General features: G+C 37.0%; 1 long non-coding RNA gene across 2 annotated transcripts in view; it reads left to right on the forward strand.

The window, feature by feature from the left end:
- LOC111088766 overlaps positions 1 to 18,580 on the forward strand; it is a 26,416-nt gene that overhangs the window by 6,949 nt on the left and 887 nt on the right. The window contains exon 3 of one of the 2 annotated variants that reach the window (XR_002613191.1): positions 14,799 to 14,855. The exons of the other annotated variant lie outside the window; for it this stretch is intronic. This is a non-coding gene — a long non-coding RNA (uncharacterized LOC111088766). Of the gene's footprint in view, positions 1 to 14,798; positions 14,856 to 18,580 lie in introns of those variants that run through there. 2 annotated transcript variants of the gene reach the window in all.

Here is an 18,580-nt window from a genome sequence, read left to right on the forward strand (position 1 = left end):
AATGTTTGTATTTTATTTTAAACAAAATAATTTCAAACTTATTCAACAGGTGGCGCCACGTTTTACATTCAAAGGTTCTGGATTGTACTTTGTAAATTATAAAGATTTTAATTTTTTTTTTTTTTTCTAACCTAAACATTTTCTCTTGTAAGAATCTTAGTAAATCAAATTTGGGTAGGTTTTACCACCATTGCTATACATCAAGTAGGTTGCCAGCAGACATTTTGGGATTATGGGATAGATAGACAATGAAAATGGTTAATGCAGTAATAAGTGTTGATCATAATTCCATCGTCAGTATCGTGTGTGTGTAAACTAGTGAAACACACAAATTTCATTGGTCACTCTACACATAGAACTCTGGGAATATGTTCAAAGTATATTTTTAATGGAAATTTTTCTTTATCAACAAAGAAGCCAAAAGAACTGAGTTGAAGTAAGACCATGTTTGAAAAGAAATATGTAGAATATTTCACTTTCTTTCTTATTAGTAAGCCCCTCCCCCCAGTGGCTCATCGATACATCTGAAGGCATATAATGCTAAAAAGCCACGTTTTGATACTTGTGATGGACCTAGTACAGGTAGCCCATTATATGGTTTTGTGCTGAACAACAACAACAATTTTACTAGTGATTACAAAATCAGCCCTTTGAAAAAACTTTAAATATCTGAATGTATTATTTTTTTCATACTGGGTCCATCATTGTTACAGTCCTCTCAAAGCCAAGAATTTCTATGACCAAAAAAAAACAATGATTGAAATTGCTTCAGACATTTTCTGTGTAAAATACAAACAGGACCTTGGCAGTAATTAATGGAATTAATTGCAGTATTGATGATATATATTTTTTTACCTTTATTGTGTGGTTCATATGCTATTAAGGACCCGACCCTGTAACTAGAGAAATTTGTGAACCCATAAGCAATTTTGTGCACATATGATTTAGAAAAATGTTTTAAAGGATTTACTCAAAATTAAAATGTGCAGCATACATGTAGATCACAAAGTTTCAAGTTGAATAACACCAAAGAATAACATATTTTCTTATATTTAAAGTATATTATAATCAAATTACATTTTCAGTTCATTAATATACAGCATACAAATATATTTCTAATATACACGCATCTTCTTAAAGACTGTTCTGGATTATTTTTTTTTTCCCCCTTGTATGTCTGTTATATGGAAGAATAAGTTTGGTTTTAAAACTCTACCGTGTGTGTGTATTAATTAAGAACTCCGATAGAAAGTTTAGTCAATTGGAGTTTGTTTTATAAATTAGGTCCTGAACTAAATTAATCACATTCGCTATTTGAAGCTCATTATGCTGGTTATAATGAATGACAAACAAAAGAAGCTAATTTTAACACCTCTGAATTATGGCAACATATTTAATAGTATTCCAGACTTGCTTCATTTGTCTTAAGTAACATTTGTTTAATTTGTTTGTGTAACTTTATTTGCTGCAGAATTAAGCAAATGTTCAGACACAAGTTAGTTCTTTGAATACGAGAAATATGTTTTTATTATCGGTATTGTTTAGGAAATTGCAGATATTCTTAATATTAAAGAAAAGTAGTAATGTATTCCTTTGGAAGAAATACCTTTGAAAGAATCAGTTATTGTAATGTACAGTGTTTTTGTTTCAGTTTTAAGCACCTAAATCTGAAAAAAGCTAATGAAAAAAAGAAGTAGCGAATCGAATCGAGGAAGAAATGAAAAACTGGTTTTAATACATTTTTGTTTCCTCTTCAGTCTCTAGCTTTTTAACTGTTACACATCACATCGTGTTCTCATGTTACTATGGAACTGCTACTGATGAAAGTGGTCAATTAGAATATCTTTATAACTTAGGAATTTTTTTGTTTAATCCCGTGCTCTTAAATTCTACGTTGCAATATGTACCACTGTTTCATTCCGTTAGTAATATAAAAGTTTAGCATACTACTGTGTGTTTGTAAGTGTAAGTTAGTCCGTATATGTGAAATCCTTTGATACAAATTATTGGTATTTATTAATTACTTTGACTAAAACTATAACTTAGTTTTACCTTAAACACATGTAGGTTCTATTTGAAGAGAAAAACGTTAGGGAGTTAAAAATGTGCACATGTAAGCTGCCATAGTTTAGGTTCTATTTGTAGAGAAAAACGTTAGGTAGTTAAAAATGTGCTCATGTAAGCTGCCATAGTTTAGGTTCTATTTGTAGAGAAAAACGTTAGGGAGTTAAAAATGTGCACATGTAAGCTGCCATAGTTTAGGTTCTATTTGTAGAGAAAAACGTTAGGTAGTTAAAAATGTGCACATGTAAGCTGCCATAGTTTAGGTTCTATTTGTAGAGAAAAACGTTAGGGAGTTAAAAATGTGCACTTGTAAGCTGCCATAGTTTTGGTAAGCATGTATTAAATGTGTTAGAAACACAACAAACAATAGTTTTCTTCAAACGTTAGGGAGTTAAAAATGTGCACTTGTAAGCTGCCATAGTTTTGGTAAGCATGTATTAAATGTGTTAGAAACACAACAAACAATAGTTTTCTTCGTTTGTTTTTTAATCTCCGTTTTGTTACCCGCGGGAATGGCGGGACGGCGTGCGTGTGCACTATTCGCCATGCAGGTGTACTAGATACTGGCATTCAGCAAAGATACCCGTGTATTAAATGTCACTGTCTGTTTTCGTGTCTGCTTCACGCGCTACAAATTTAAACGGATGCTTAACTCAAACCAAATCTTCCGATTCAACCACTTCCTCGTAACAACTTGTGACACCAAATAAAAAGGTACTTTTGTTTGCCGTATATATAAAAAAAAAATAGTTAATATACGTATAATTTCTATAAAGATACCTTGGTTTGAGGCTATTCCAGTGCGTATATCTTTTCCGTGATTCAAAGCATATACAGATAAGGTTGTATTATTCCCCTTTTCAACATTGTAAACGTTTGAATACGTAAAATGGCGGGTAGTTTTTATTAAGACATGAAAAACCAGAGTTAATATAAGTTCTGTCAATAGTCAAAATTAAACAGATATTTGTAGAAAAAGCTTTATAACACATTCAGTAAAATATGGTGTGAACTGGAATACATAGAAATTGTATAACCCATTCAGTAAAATATAGTGTGAACTGGAATACATAGAAATTGTATAACCCATTCAGTAAAATATAGTGTGAACTGGAATACATAGAAATTGTATAACCCATTCAGTAAAATATAGTGTGAACTGGAATACAGAAATATTGTGCCAAAATGTTATTTCAAATGGTTGATTGGCCATTTAAATCATGTATGATAATAAAAGGTTAGATACATCTTAAAGAACATATTCACACCAGCCAAAGAGGTCTAAAAAAATTAAACCTTCACTTTAGCCTAATTGTACTGTTTTGAAACCACAGAGACAAAAAATATTGCGATATTACTGTTTCAAGTTCTCTTTGTGTTTTTTCTTCTCTCTCTCTCTCTCTCCATTGTGTGTTTTAACAGATGTTGTTCATACATTGTACCGATTTGGAGGTGATCAGAACTGGAATTTCATTGACCCAACCATGCAGAAGTGAATAAATAACTTTTTCAGACCTCCCCCCCCCCCCGCGCCCGGCATGGGCAGGTGGTTAGGACGCTCGATTCGTAATCTGCGGTCGCGGGTTCGAATCCCCGTCCCACCAAACATGCTCGCCCTTTCAGCCGTGGGGGCGTTATAACGTGACGGTTAATCCCACTATTCGTTGGTAAAAGAGTAGCCCAAGAGTTGGCGGTGGGTGGTGATGACTAGCTGCCTTCCCTCTAGGCTTACACTGCTAAATTAGGAACGACTAGCGCAGATAGCCCTCGTGTAGCTTTGCGCGAACTTCAAAACAAACAAACAAACCTCCTACCTTTGTAAGGGACAATAACCTCAAAAGGACACCATCTTGAAGCTGCTGAGGTGTATTTAAAGAAATTTCCCACAATGCCTCAGATAAAACGATAATTTTTCCTCCAGCCTTGCGATACATTTCTTTAACACACGTGTAAAAATTGGCTTTTTTTTTTGTATTGATACTCAAAGGAAGACTTCTCTTTAGTACTCATACCCCAGTTTTCGTATGGAAGTGTATAAAGGTCACACGAGTGACAAGCTTACGTCACTCTGCAGTCACGCAGAGTACATTCAAGCAGCGCTGAACGAAAGGCATGTCGATGCTTGCTGCCGTAGGTATTACGTTCAGTTCGCGTTGCGCGTCCATCTTCTGCGCTTTACTACGTCTACGTTCGTACAACACGTACGCGGGAGTCCGTACTACCCACGACAGAGTTCTCCGGGAATGCGACCCTAAAGGAACAGTTTTCGCTACTTTCGTATTTGGGGGAGTTACGGGCCGCCGCCAAGAATGGCTTACCGAGGGAAGATACAGGGCGGCGGCGCAAAGGATGCCCGGAGATATATAATGTCCCACCCTGTCTACCTCGGGGATGAAGAAGAACTGGAATGCTGTTGCTTAGCCAGATTGTGTCGTTATTGTGGTTTGATCCAGGTAATAGTGTAACCTGTAACAGCTGGTTTGTATATTATTAACGATATCTAATCCATGTGTGACTAGATCAGTAACAATTTTTATATCAATACTTTATATAAGGTCTTTCATTGTGGTTGGCTTTTTACTTGGCGCCGATACAAAAGAGAATAAAAGATCAAAGGTTAAAGGTCAAATATATATATATATATATATTTAATTAAAGGTCAAAAATAATAATTTTTATTATTATTATTATTGTTATTTTTGATCCTCTACAAATCGCGAGGGATGGGGGGGAACTTAGATGGAAGGGACATATTTACCTCTACCCCACGTATGGTTTCCACGACTTTAGCTGCGTTATAGACTGAAAATACCCTACAAAAACAAAGTACCTAAACACGGCATGGCAGTAGATGTATGATAGGCAGCACGTTACCTTATTGAACTTAGGCTTTTGTCCCGTAATGTGTAGGAAATGTCTTGTGATCGATAAAATAGCCAGCCCTACAGCACAAGTATTGGGTTAGTCAGGCTGTAGCGTATCCATGTTCAACTCTGTTACAGACATCTTCTAGGTAGTGACCTGTACGCTTACACACACACACACACACACACAACTTGTTAATTCATCATTTAATTTACAAGTTTAAAACCACACCAACCCATTTTATTACCATGGTTTTCGCTACACACACCTGTTAATTCATCATTTAATTTACAAGTTTAAAACCACAGTAACACATTTTATTACCATGGTTTTCGCTACACACACGTTAACGATTTAACTACTCGTATACTTGTTTCCAAACACGTCAGAAACGTAAATTGATTTATATTATTGATGAAAAACACGTGGATAGATGGTCAGATCGATGGTTATAGCGCGTGCATGTTGTCCTTTAGTACAGGTGTTTGAAAAGCAGGTAATAACACTATACTCATTCTCTTGTTGTTGTTGTTGTTTTTTAGTGATCGAAAAATATTTGTTCTTTGTACCAGATAAATAGATAGATGAGCGGTGAAATAAAACAACAAAACAGGAATTTCTGTTAATTCATCATTTAATTTACAAGTTTAAAACCACGGCAACCCATTTTATTACCATGGTTTTCGCTATACACCTGTTAATTCATCATTTAATTTACAAGTTTAAAACCACAGCAACCCATTTTATTACCATGGTTTTCGCTACACACACCTGTTAATTCATCATTTAATTTACAAGTTTAAAACCACAGCAACCCATTTTATTACCATGGTTTTCGCTACACACTATCTATCTGCGTACCAATTTCAACAAAATAATTAGCTACCTCGTCATTTCATTTTTATATGTACGTGCGAGTCCGCGCTATAATATAGTTCCATAAATTCGTGAATATTTTACGTATCTTGTTATGATATTTTGCCATTTTTAGCGATACAGAATTTTCATTAATGTCTAATCAAAGCAAGCTACCAATGTAGATGAGAACTAAAGATTAAACCCAGTAATTAATGTAGTTCACTGAATATTCTGTTCTTATTAGGTGTGCGCAAAGATATAAAACAAGAACTTTTAGTAATTAGAATGCACTGTTTCGCCATTTGGGTACCCTAGCTCCGTCGACGTTTTCGGCCGAAATCCCAATATCTCACGAGGTTTGGATAGTTTAGAAAATTTAGGTTAGTCCGTAATTTCTATAGTAAGTTAACAATGCAAAATATTCATAATGATATATATATATATATATATATATCCACATTAAACTTTTTAATGAACATTTGTTAATTAATAAGATAACATTAAATAAAAAGTATAACTTATAAACGACAATGTCTCTTGAATATTTTCAACATCAAGACACACGTGTAAGTTTTGTATTGGTAAAGCTGAATAGGAAGAATCTGAATTATATATGATAAAAAATGGTGCAGGTCAAAATACAACACTAAATTATAACCTTCAACGAATTTTGTTTAGGTGGCGCTCCCATACCTAAATTTTTACACCGACACGAAAGGCGATTGTAACGAACTGTTAATGACCTGTTTCGACGATGGCTTCACTTTCTATCGTAAAGTCTGGCCTGTTGTACAATCTGCGGTCACGGGATCGAAACCTGTCATCAAACGTGCTTGCCCTTTCAGTCGTAGATACATTATAATGTGACGGCCGTTCCCACTTTTCGTTGATAAAGAGTAGCCCAAAAGTTGGTAATGGTTGTTTGTCCCCCACTATTCTATCACTTCATAATTAGGGACTGCTAACGCAGAAAGGCCCCCTGGTAGCTTTGCGCAAAATTCAACAAACGAACAAACAAACTTTTCCTGGTATTACTTGGACTGTCTTGTATGTATGTATATGTGTATGTGTTATTGCACTCCGTACTTATAACACCAAAAATCGTGTTTCAATAACCGTTGTGGGCGGAGCACAGATAGCCTATTGTGTAACTTTGCGCTTAACAGCAAACAAACTGCTATCGTTATTACTTTACAAAAGTTATAAATAGAGCTCTATTTTTACGTTTTCAGATTATTGCACTGGTTTTAGATTTTTCTTGCATGCTCAGTTGAATCTTGTAAAATTTCGGTTTGGACGGTTACGTTCATCTACAAACAAAGCAAAATAAAGTTGTTGTTTTTTTAGGAAGGTGTATATCAGAAGTCATCTAGAGAAGGGCACTGAACATCTCAAAAACACCTCCCTTATATCAGAAGTCATCTAGTTTTTGAGAACAACGTAATTTTTTGATATTGAATTACTACTTTGGCTACCTTGCGTTTGGTTATTGATTTTATTATGTTCTGGACGCTTAGACTAAATAAACTTATTTAGCATCACCTAGGGGTCGGCCTGCCCGGACTGTGAATTAGATGATTCATGGCTCGCGAACCGTGTCCGCTATGGGAGTGACGTTAAAATCCCACTGTTCGATCAGACAAGGGTAGCTCTGGAGTTGGCGGTAAGTGCTGTTGCCTTCCCTCTAAAGTATTTCACTCCAAAATGGAGCACGGCTGTGTGAAGCTTTGCGCAAAGTCGTTTGAAAAAAATATAACACCTAATTTACAAAACTGAAATGTTTTCCTTCAAAAATCGAACAGGATATTTTGATTGATTTTTATCTTAGATGTTAATAACTTTTGTATACTATATATTCAATAAATTTGTAGCAGCCACTGGAGGGGGTGGGGGGCCGTCATGGTCCTGTTGTTAAATCAATCGATTCGCGGGATTAAAACCTGCCATTGAACGCACTCTCCCTTTCAACCTTGAGACGTTATGATATAACGGTCAATCCCATTATTCATTGATAATGGGTATTAGCTCAAGAGTTGGCGGTGGATGGCTGCCTTCACTCTAGTCTGTCATTTCAAAATTGGGGACAGCTTAGCGCGAGATTCAACAAACAAACGAAGTAGCCCCTGGTGACTCAGCAACAAGTATGAGGGCTTATAACGCTAAAAATCGGGTTTCGATACTCGCAGGGGACACGACATAGATAGCCCATTTTGTAGCTTTGTTTTTAATAAACAAAAGAATTGCAAATCCGAAAATAGCATGCATTGTTAAACCTAATTAGTCAATCATCTTTTGGGAGTCAATTTACTCGACAAATGTGATCAGCTACACATAATACTTTGCGAGTAAGTCTTTTTTTTTTTCCGAGAGAAAAAAAAAAACATTATTCGGTGCCTTCTGAGCCTTGCTGTACTAAACTAATCAGTATCTTACTGTACAGGCCAGGTGGTTAGGGCGCTCGACTCGGAATCTGAGGGTCGCGGGTTCGAATCCCCGTCATACCAAACATGCTCGCCCTTTCAGCCGTGGGGGCGTTATAATGTGACGGTCAATCCCACTATTCGTTGGTAAAAGAGTTGCCCAAGAGTTGGCGGCGGTGGGTGGTGATGACTAGCTGCCTTCCCTCTAGTCTTACACTGCTAAATTAGGGACGGCTAGCGCAGATAGCCCTCGAGTAGTTTTGCGCGAAATTCGAAAACAAACAAACAAGTTTTGATTGAAGCTTAAGAACAGTAAGACTCGGGAGTTTGCCACGGCAACATGTAGTTTAGTACAGTAAGATTGTTTATTTTGTTAGGCCTAAACCTTCATTAACAAAATCGTTCATCAGAAGTAAAAAGTCATTAATTTATAGCGATTCGCTCTTCTTCAGACGATGTCGCTATTTAGAGTTAGTTTTATATTCCTCCGCCTTCTTTCTTAACCTTTGACTTTCTGTCATAACCAGAGTTTGGTTGCTTTCAATCGTGTAATTTTGACGAAAGACTAAGATTATTTTACCTTAAATTTGGCCCAATTCCAGTAAGCCATCCTCTTTAAGAGATAAAAAAATGTACATATAATATTGATCCGCAGCTCTCAGTTCCTTCAAATATTTGATTGATTGCGTATTCTCCTGTTAAGTTCTGTACCAGACACACGCAGATTATAACGTCACATGCATCTTTTTGGCTACTGTTTCCCTCTAGCGGATATATAATCTTCAAGTGTTGTGGCAGTCTTCAAGTGAAACCGAAATAAAATGGGAATTTTTTTTACTCAGGAACACTATATCAGGTTATCAGACAGTTGAAGTGATGATATAATCTGAGAAAGGGGACTATTTCCTGTCAGAAACACCATCAGGTTATCAGACAGTTGAAGTGGTGATATAATCTAAGAAAGGGGACTATTTCCAGTCAGAAACACCATCAGGTTATCAGACAGTTGAAGTGGTATAGAATCTGAGAAAGGGGACTATTTCCAGTCAGAAACACCATCAGGTTATCAGACAATTGAAGTGATGATACAATCTGAGAAAGGAGACCATTTTCAGTCAGAAACACCATCAGGTTATCAGACAGTTAAAGTGGTGATAGAATCTGAGAAAGGGGATCATTTTCAGTCAGAAACACCATCAGGTTATCAGACAGTTGAAGTGGTTATTTCTGAGGAAAGTCTTTTTTTTTCCACTCAGAAACACCACTGGGTTATCTGACAGTGGAATTGTAAAATGGTAATATTACTCGATAGTCAACCTTGTAAACTGGCTTTGAAAGATTTGGAAACGGGAAATAATAAGTTAGATGCGTTCAGCACACAGAGATTTGTGGTACTGTATGCAGCTCACTGTTTTTATATCCCTCTGTATCGTGAGTAAGTAAAAGTGCGTTTAGTGCCAAACAAAAATATATTACGCTAATAATTATTCACTAATCACACGCAGCTCGTTAGGCTAAGCTTTTCGACAATAATGTACAGTTTAAAAAAACAAATTGTATTATTATTATTGATTTGACTGTTTTTACAACATTTCTTTATCTTCAGATATTTGCCTTGTTGTTTGTTACCAAAATGCTGTTGGTCTACTGTAAACACTAAGTAAAAAGTAACCCAGCATAAAGCACATTTGAACATTTATTTTGGTTCTCAAACGTGCTCCTGATAAATGGACAGTTACATTTATGATGTAAAATGTTTGTCTTTATCTAGGCCTACACACAGATTTGTGTGTGTGTGTGTATTTGTACCATAATATACGCGACTCTCTGTGCAGCTCTTTTTTTATATATGTTGAGTAGCAGATATATTTTGATCTTGAATGTTTTTAGTCCAAAGTATGTGTGTGTAAAATCAATTTATTGTGGAATTTAAGATGGAGTTCAGTAGTATGTCACTTTACATTCACCAAATAAATCTGGTGGACGTTCGTAGTTTTTTTTTCTTGTTTCAGTGTTGTCTAGTTGTACTATACCCCGCTGAGACCAAATACTACTTACATTAGTGCTATTTTGAAATCAAAAGACTTTTGTTTTTTTAAATCACAGAGCATTAATACGTGGATCACAGGGAGTTTGTAACGAACCATTTGCGTTTAGATGTTACAAAACCTAAAGCGTAGATTTTCTGTCGTTTATTGTGATGTAATGAACCAATTGCGGCCAAATGTTATAAACCTAACGCGTAGATTTTTTAATTTTGTTGTGGTGTAACCAACCCATTGCGGTTAGATGTTACAAAAACCTAACGCGTAGATCTTCTGTAGCTCGTTGTGGTGTAAAGAACCAGTTGCGTTTAGATGTTACAAAACCTAACGCGTAGATCTTCTGTAGCTCGTTGTGGTGTAACGAACCAATTGTGTTTAGATGTTACAAAACCTAACGCGTAGATCTTCTGTAGCTCGTTGTGGTGTAACGAACCAATTGCGTTTAGATGTTACAAAACCTAACGCTTATATCTTCTGTAGCTCGTTGTGGTGTAACGAACCAGTTGCGTTTAGATGTTACAAAACCTAACGTAGTGATTTTCGGTTGGTTGTCCGTGGTGTAACGAACCAATTGTGTTTAGATGTTACAAAACCTAACGTAGTGATTTTCGGTTGGTTGTCCGTGGTGTAACGAACCAATTGTGTTTAGATGTTACAAAACCTAACGTAGTGATTTTCGGTTGTTTTTCCGTGGTGTAACGAACCAGTTGTGTTTAGATGTTACAAAACCTAACGTAGTGGTTTTCGGTTGGTTTACCGAGGTAATTGAATCTTGATGTAACAAAACCAAAACCAATCTTCTGTTTGTCGTGTAATGAACGAACTAAATAAATTCTGAAGCCACAAAACCTTACGGTCGATTATCTGTAGGTTGTTTTGACGTTAGTAGGCAGTTGAATCCTGAAAGAACGCGTCAGTTTGCACGTGACACGCATGGACTCAACCACCTTATCTTAGTGTTTAGGATCAAGTCCACGAGCTCCCTTTGCCCGATTCTTGGAGCCTTAGAAATAGTAAACGACAGTTATTCAGGGTCCTCGTGTAATTTTACTTCACAGGGTCTCTTGAGGTTTAGTTGCGACTTGAAATAAGTGCACGGGGTCTCTTGAGGTTTAGTTGCGACTTGAAATAAGTTTGTTATTAACTTTTTTTTTCTCTTGACATTCGAATATAATACACTCGGGTAATGTGAAACGTCCCCTGATCTCCTGGTTATTACCATCTTATATCGGATTTTGTCAGTTGAGTTTCCAGCTAAGTTTCTGGTAAACAGCTAGTGACTTCTGGTTAAGTTTAACTGAGGTAAAAACAAGAATTGTGTATAGTCAGTCCATAGATGTTTGTCTGTTTCTGGCACTATGTTGATATGTATACTTCATTATCTATATGTACATTTGTTGCACACACACACCCATATAGAAATGTTCTATGTACGTTTGTTGCACACACACACCCATATAGAAATGTTTATGTACGTTTGTTGCACACACACACACCATATAGAAATGTTTATGTACGTTTGTTGCACACACACACCCATATAGAAATGTTTATGTACGTTTGTTGCACACACACACACACACACATATAGAAATGTTTATGTACGTTTGTTGCACACACACACACCCATATAGAAATGTTTATGTACGTTTGTTGCACACACACACACACATATAGAAATGTTTATGTACGTTTGTTGCACACACACACATACACATATAGAAACGTTTATGTACGTTTGTTGCACACACACACACACATATAGAAATGTTTATGTACGTTTGTTGCACACACACACACCCATATAGAAATGTTTATGTACGTTTGTTGCACACACACACCCATATAGAAATGTTTGAAACTATTGTTTGCCTACATTGATGGTGTATGTTTTAAAGGCCTAACACTAGTAGAAAACAAATAGAAGAAGCCACTCATTTATTAGAATTCTGTTGGCCCCTTTCAGCCGTTATATGTGACGGACGATCTCATTTTTCGTTGATAAAAAAAAAAATGGCCCAAGAGTTGGCGGTGAGTGGTTTTGACTAGCCACCTTCCCTTTGGTCTATTACGTTAAAGTTCGTGACGGGTAGTTCTCGTGTAGCTTTGCGCGAAATTCAACAAATGAACAAGTTCCGTCGGTGATTGGTTCATGGGCACGTAATTTTTGTTTTACCCTGACCGATTGGATGTTATTTAGTTTTGATTTTTCTCATCACGTAAATTCAACATTTCCGTATGTAGCTGAAATGACTCCACATTTCTAACAGACTATAATGGAGTTGCCTATTGTTATATCTTATTACCAGTTTTATTATTTTTGTTTTCGAACCCAAAAGAGCGGAAGCGAGGCTGTTATATGAAGCTTATACGTGCTTTACGTGAAAATTGCGTCTCTCTCTCTTCAGAGCTGAAGTTGTGTCTCGTGGGTTAAGGATGGAGATCATAATGGGATTTTAACCCCTGAATAAAAAGCAACTTGTAATCTGTCGAAAAAAAAATAACAACAAATATATATATATATATATATGTTCCTTTTTGGAATTCCGCCCGATATCCCAAATATTATCTAAAAATGCCATACGACCTTCATCTGTTTTTTATTATATTTTCTTTAACCATGTCAAGAAGATAATTTCGTTCTAGTTTCTGATGTAGTGTGTGTGTGTGAATATTCCCATGTGTGAAACTTCACAGAAAATTCTCAAACCTAGTAATACTGATAGTATTCTTTCTGGTTGGTTACAGTGTACTGGTTCTCAAACCTGGTAACACTGACAATCTTCATGGTTGGTTACAGTGGACTGGTTCTCAAACCTGGTAACACTGATAGTATTCTTTCTGGTTGGTTACAGTGTACTGGGTCTCAAACCTGGTAACACTGGCAGTCTTCTTCCTGCTTGGTTACAGTTTACTGGTTCTCAAACCTGATAACACTGACAGTCTTCTTCCATGTTGGTTACAGTGTACTGGTTCTCAAACCTGGTAACACTGACAGTCTTTTTCATGGTTGGTTACAGTTTACTGGTTCTCAAACCTGGTAACACTGACAGTCTTTTTCATGGTTGGTTACAGTTTACTGGTTCTCAAACCTGGTAACACTGATAGTATTCTTTCTTGGAGGTTACAGTGTACTGGGTCTCAAACCTGGTAACACTGACAATCTTCTGAATGGTCTTTAATCAGTCAAGGTTTTTCAATGTAGGAACGATTTCTACTTTTCTAATTTTAAAAATCTTGACGTTCGTCATGACGCCCCTCCCCCTTCTCCTGCATCATTCTTCTCGTGAGTTACCGAAAAAGAAAAGAAATCGTTCGTGTGTCCAAAGTCGTACACACCATCCAAGGCATCCCTGTCATCTCTTTTTGTCTGGATTGTATGTTCACTGTGTGAAAAAATAAAAAATAAAAATGTGTTTTTTACTGGGTGTTTATTTATTTATTTTCCTATCACACTGTAAAAGTGGCGCCACTTGAGACTTCCGGAAACAAAGCAGGCTAGTGTACATGTTTTTAAACTTTTTTTTTTTTCTTGAATTTTATTTATTTTTTTAGTGAAATTGGCAAAAGAAATCTTTTATTGGTTGATGTATATTTTCTCGAAGTATTCCTATTTGTCAAATCATTCTTGATGTGTCTTTTTCGTCAGGTCTTGAATAATAATAACTTAAAAAAAAAAACACTCGCGGTTCCTCAAAAGAATAAGAAAATGCTTTGGTTGAATCTCTGCTTTGTCATAGCGAAATAACCCACTGTCCGCGTGGAGTACAAGTCGGATATAAACGTATTTACATATTTTACAACGCGCTTGATAATAACAAATATTGGAAGTAACTTCTCTAACCCTGTTTGGGTAGAAAGGAGTAGAATATCTTAATGATTTACAGGGCCGTGCGCAGGAATTTAAATCTGACCGCTATTGGAGGGGGGGGGGGCTTTAGACACACATATTTTATTATATATTTATATATATGAACCATATCAAAACACGCACGTACATGCTATGCGTGAAAATAACCAGCATTTTACTCACTCATATTACCGAGTCCGTATGCATGCACAGTGTTATGGAGGGGAGGGTGGCATGATCCTACTTGCCTCTTTGTGGATGTCCCTGCTAATTTAATTCATTATTGAAAGAGGGATTAGGTATGAATGCTTCTCGTGATCCAAGTTTACTATTTATGACTCGTTGGGGCGCACGATAATGCGACACGAATCTTCCACTCGGGGGGGGGGGGGGTCAGTCACTTACTTCCTAAATTATTCAGGTACTATTTACTTTTAATTCGTTTGTTCTGGGGGCGGCTTCTCTTATAAGACTATACTCAGATTTTTTCTTTGTTGTTAATATTGTAGTATTTTTCTTCGATTAAAGCCTCAACAATTAAAAATTAAAGTTTTTTTAATTTGAGAAGAAACAAAGAAACAAACAAACAAAAACCTTTGCATTCTGGGAGACTAAGGGACTATACTTGTATAAACGTATGTACATTTGATATTAAGAGTTTTTTTTTTAAGCTATACGTTTATTTGTTTGTTCTAGAGCAAAGGCACATTGGGCTATCTGCTGTATCCACCGCGGGAAATCGAATCCAGGATTTTAGCGTTCTAACTCCATATTTATGACTGTCCCACCAGGGGGACAAAACTGTACGTTTTTTACAAACATTGGTCCGTGTTAGTAAAATATTATTTTTGTATTTAAAATGAATAATACAGTTTCAAATTTTAAATATTTCGTATTTTTCTTAAATTGCGCAGTAATTAAAACACCACTGGAATATCACTTAATGAATTGAAACATAATAACTAAGATATATTTCTTTTATGAATCTGGTCTTAATATGACTTTCGAAATAATTGAAAAAGCGACATCTGGTTTATTCGAATCAAATTAATTTAAAAACTTGGATTTTTTTAATATATAATTTTGATAAACTTTCCAATACTTTATTTTTTCTTCAGTGACAAAATAAATTATGCATATTTCGCTTACAGTAAAACTAAAGTTGATGATTAATTATGATTCTCCTGAATAATTAATTCAAATTGAGATACCTTTAATTGTGATTTATCCCAATTTATTCTAAACTGTTTTTTTTTTCCTTTCTTTTGTTGCTTCAGATTTAAACGCTAACTCCTGAACGGCAATCTGCCTTCTGTAATTTTGTACTAATAGACAAGAGGAAAAACACCACTCACTGACAAACCATTTGCTTCTTCTTCTTCTTCTTCTCTGGATCGGGATTTAGGTCGTTTTTACGACCTGGGAGGGTCAGGTTCAGGTAGACCTCTTCCTCCCTTCTGTACTGGCCCGGCATGGCCAGGTGGTTAAGGCACTCGACTCGCAATCTGAGGGTCGCGGGTTCGAATCCCCGTCACACCAAACATGCTCGCCCTTTCAGCCGTGGGGACGTTATAATGTGACGGTCAATCCCACTATTCGTTGGTAAAAGAGTAGCCCAAAAGTTGGCGGTGGGTGGTGATGACTAGCTGCCTTCCCTCTAGTCTTACACTGCTAAATTAGGGACGGCTAGCGCAGATAGCCCTCGTGTAGCTTTGCGCGAAATTCAAAAACAAACAAACAAACCCTTCTGTACTGTTGTTATAATTTTTTCTTAGATTCAGGTTTTTTTGGTTGGCCGGTTTGATATGGAGTTGATGATTTCTGTTGGTACTTTCCTAATCTTCGTTCGCTCGCTCAGCCATTTGCTGGTTTTGTCTGACAGAATAGCGGAATTTGGCGGTCACTCTGATAGCGAACCCCACGGCTCCTAAGATGTGGAACGTATATTTTTTGGCTATAAAGGGTGGCAAACTCTGAATTCTCTGATTCACAGACCGGACATGTTAACCACTTATCATTATGTTTGTTAAAATTCCGAACATTTTCAAAGTATATTTTATTATTGTGGCCCGAACCATCCAGCTATTCAACGTGAACAACTGACACCAGTGTGTGTGTAAAGTTTCGTGTATTTTGGAATGGTTTATCCTGTAAACTGTACGTTACATCAACGTGAACAACTGACACCAAGTGTGCGTAAAGTTTCGTGTATTTTGGAATAGTTTATCCTGTAAACTGTACGCTACATCAACGTGAACAACTGACACCAGTGTGCGTAAAGTTTTGTATATTTTGGAATAGTTTATCTTGTAAACTGTACGTTACATCAACGTGAACAACTGACACCAAGTGTGTGTAAAGTTTCGTGTATTTTGGAATAGTTTACCCTGTAAACTGTACGTTACATGAACGTGAACAACTGACACCAGTGTGTGTGTAAAGTTTCGTGTATTTTGGAATGGTTTATCCTGTAAACTGTACGTTACATCAACGTGAACAACTGACACCGAGTGTGTGTAAAGTTTCGTGTATTTTGGAATAGTTTATCATGTAAACTGTACGTTACATCAACGTGAACAACTGACACCAAGTGTGTGTAAAGTTTCGTGTATTTTGGAATAGTTTATCCTGCAAATTGTACGTTACATCAACGTGAACAACTGACACCAGTGTGTGTAAAGTTTCGTGTATTTTGGAATAGTTTATTCTGAAAACTGAACGTTACATCAACGTGAACAACTGACACCGAGTGTGTGTAAAGTTTCGTGTATTTTGGAATAGTTTATCCTGTAAATTGTACGTTACATAGGCATAAAGGATCCTGATGGTTTTGTTCGAATACAATTTGGGATTTTCGTGCATATCTATATTGATGTTTATCAAGAACCTCCCGCCCCACATATATTTGTAATACTCTGTTTCCTTCTATAGCACATCCCCAAAGATAGCACGAGCTTCACCACTGTCTACTTTTGTGCCACACGGAACATCGGCTTAGAGTCGATGATTGGTGAGAAGGGAGTAAAGCGATAAGTATAGGCACTGAGCTGGAAAGCTATCTTCTTACAGCGCAGAGCGCGTGCAGGGGATGTGCCGTCTCCCCCAGTTCGTAGGTGTTACGACCTCGGCTAAGTCGTTATGATTGCTTACGTTCGCCGTAGCCACGGTCGTTAGACGTCAGCTATAACGTATTGTATGGTTCAGTAAACCACCAAGAGATTCACACGTCATTTGTTGGTGAATTGTAGCAAAGGGCATATAACCTGAGGTGCGGGCCTTCTCATAAAGGTGGGCAGCGCACGAGTTCTCTATTATATTGGTGAACGTGAAGACTTGAGATTTTTTTACAGAGTGTAATTGACTGTTGAATTCCACGTGTTCTAGTTACTAATGTAAGGAGTTCTGGAACTGTTAGCTGTTTAATTCCACGTGTTCGTTTCTGCGAAGTATGTTAGAAACGCTTACTGAAATGATTGCGTTTGTTTAAAAAAACGTTAAAGAGTTTATAACCCCAGAATGTTGACTTTAGTGAAAGAATCTTCCGTTCCCGCTCTTTTTCTTCCTTTTTTTGTCAAAACAGTTTGAACAACTTTTCCCCATGCACTGCGATGTTAACGTTTAGTGTGTGTAGATGAAACAAAAGTTAAGCTGTACAAGTAAGTCAATATATTACAGATTAACTGTTTAGTAACCTTGTGATCAAGTGGTAGCAATGTCAATGCATTTTGCTCATTCTAATGAATTGTGTTTGAAGATCGTCATGGTTTAGAGCTTGATTATATCTTTGTGTTATTAAATTATCTAAATATTTCCCTCCATTTCTTTGGTGTTGAAACACACACACACGCTTTATAATGGGTCGCCATAAAACAGCCCGTCGACAGTAGTATCATGGAACATGTTATTTGGCCAAACGATTCGCGGGTTGGATGTTAGATTCACAGATGATGTTGTTGTTGTTTGTTATTTAAGCACAAAGCTACACAAAGGGCTCTCTGTGCTCTGCCCAGCACGGGTATCGAAACCAGGTTTCTATCAGTGTAAGTCCGTAGACAAACCACTGTGCCACTGGGGGGTTAGACTCGCAGATGCGAGACGTGTGCACATTTGGAGAGTGACCTTAACCAGTTTTACGGAGAAATGAACAACAATACGGTACACTGGTCTGAGCAGGGGGTGAACATTGGTGGCCACACTGACCTTTGTGGACTGCCTTGAATACCATATGATATAGGAACACAGTTTTACGAGAATTAGTGTTATTATATGCAGGTGCAGTTGGCGAGGCGGTAACACGCGCCTTGACCACGCTCAACTGCTGGGCATCAAGTGAGTGGACTGGTCAGCCGATCATCAATCATTTCACTGAAAACGTAAGAAATGCCTCAGAAAGATGCTTGGCATCACGTGCTTCTCTCCAACAAGTGTTTGATGAACCGGAAGCAACTGTGGTCAAGGAGTAAGCCATTATATCACGT

The sequence above is a fragment of the Limulus polyphemus genome, unplaced genomic scaffold (genome assembly GCF_000517525.1).
Source record: "Limulus polyphemus unplaced genomic scaffold, Limulus_polyphemus-2.1.2 Scaffold4385, whole genome shotgun sequence".
NCBI lineage: Eukaryota > Metazoa > Arthropoda > Merostomata > Xiphosura > Limulidae > Limulus > Limulus polyphemus.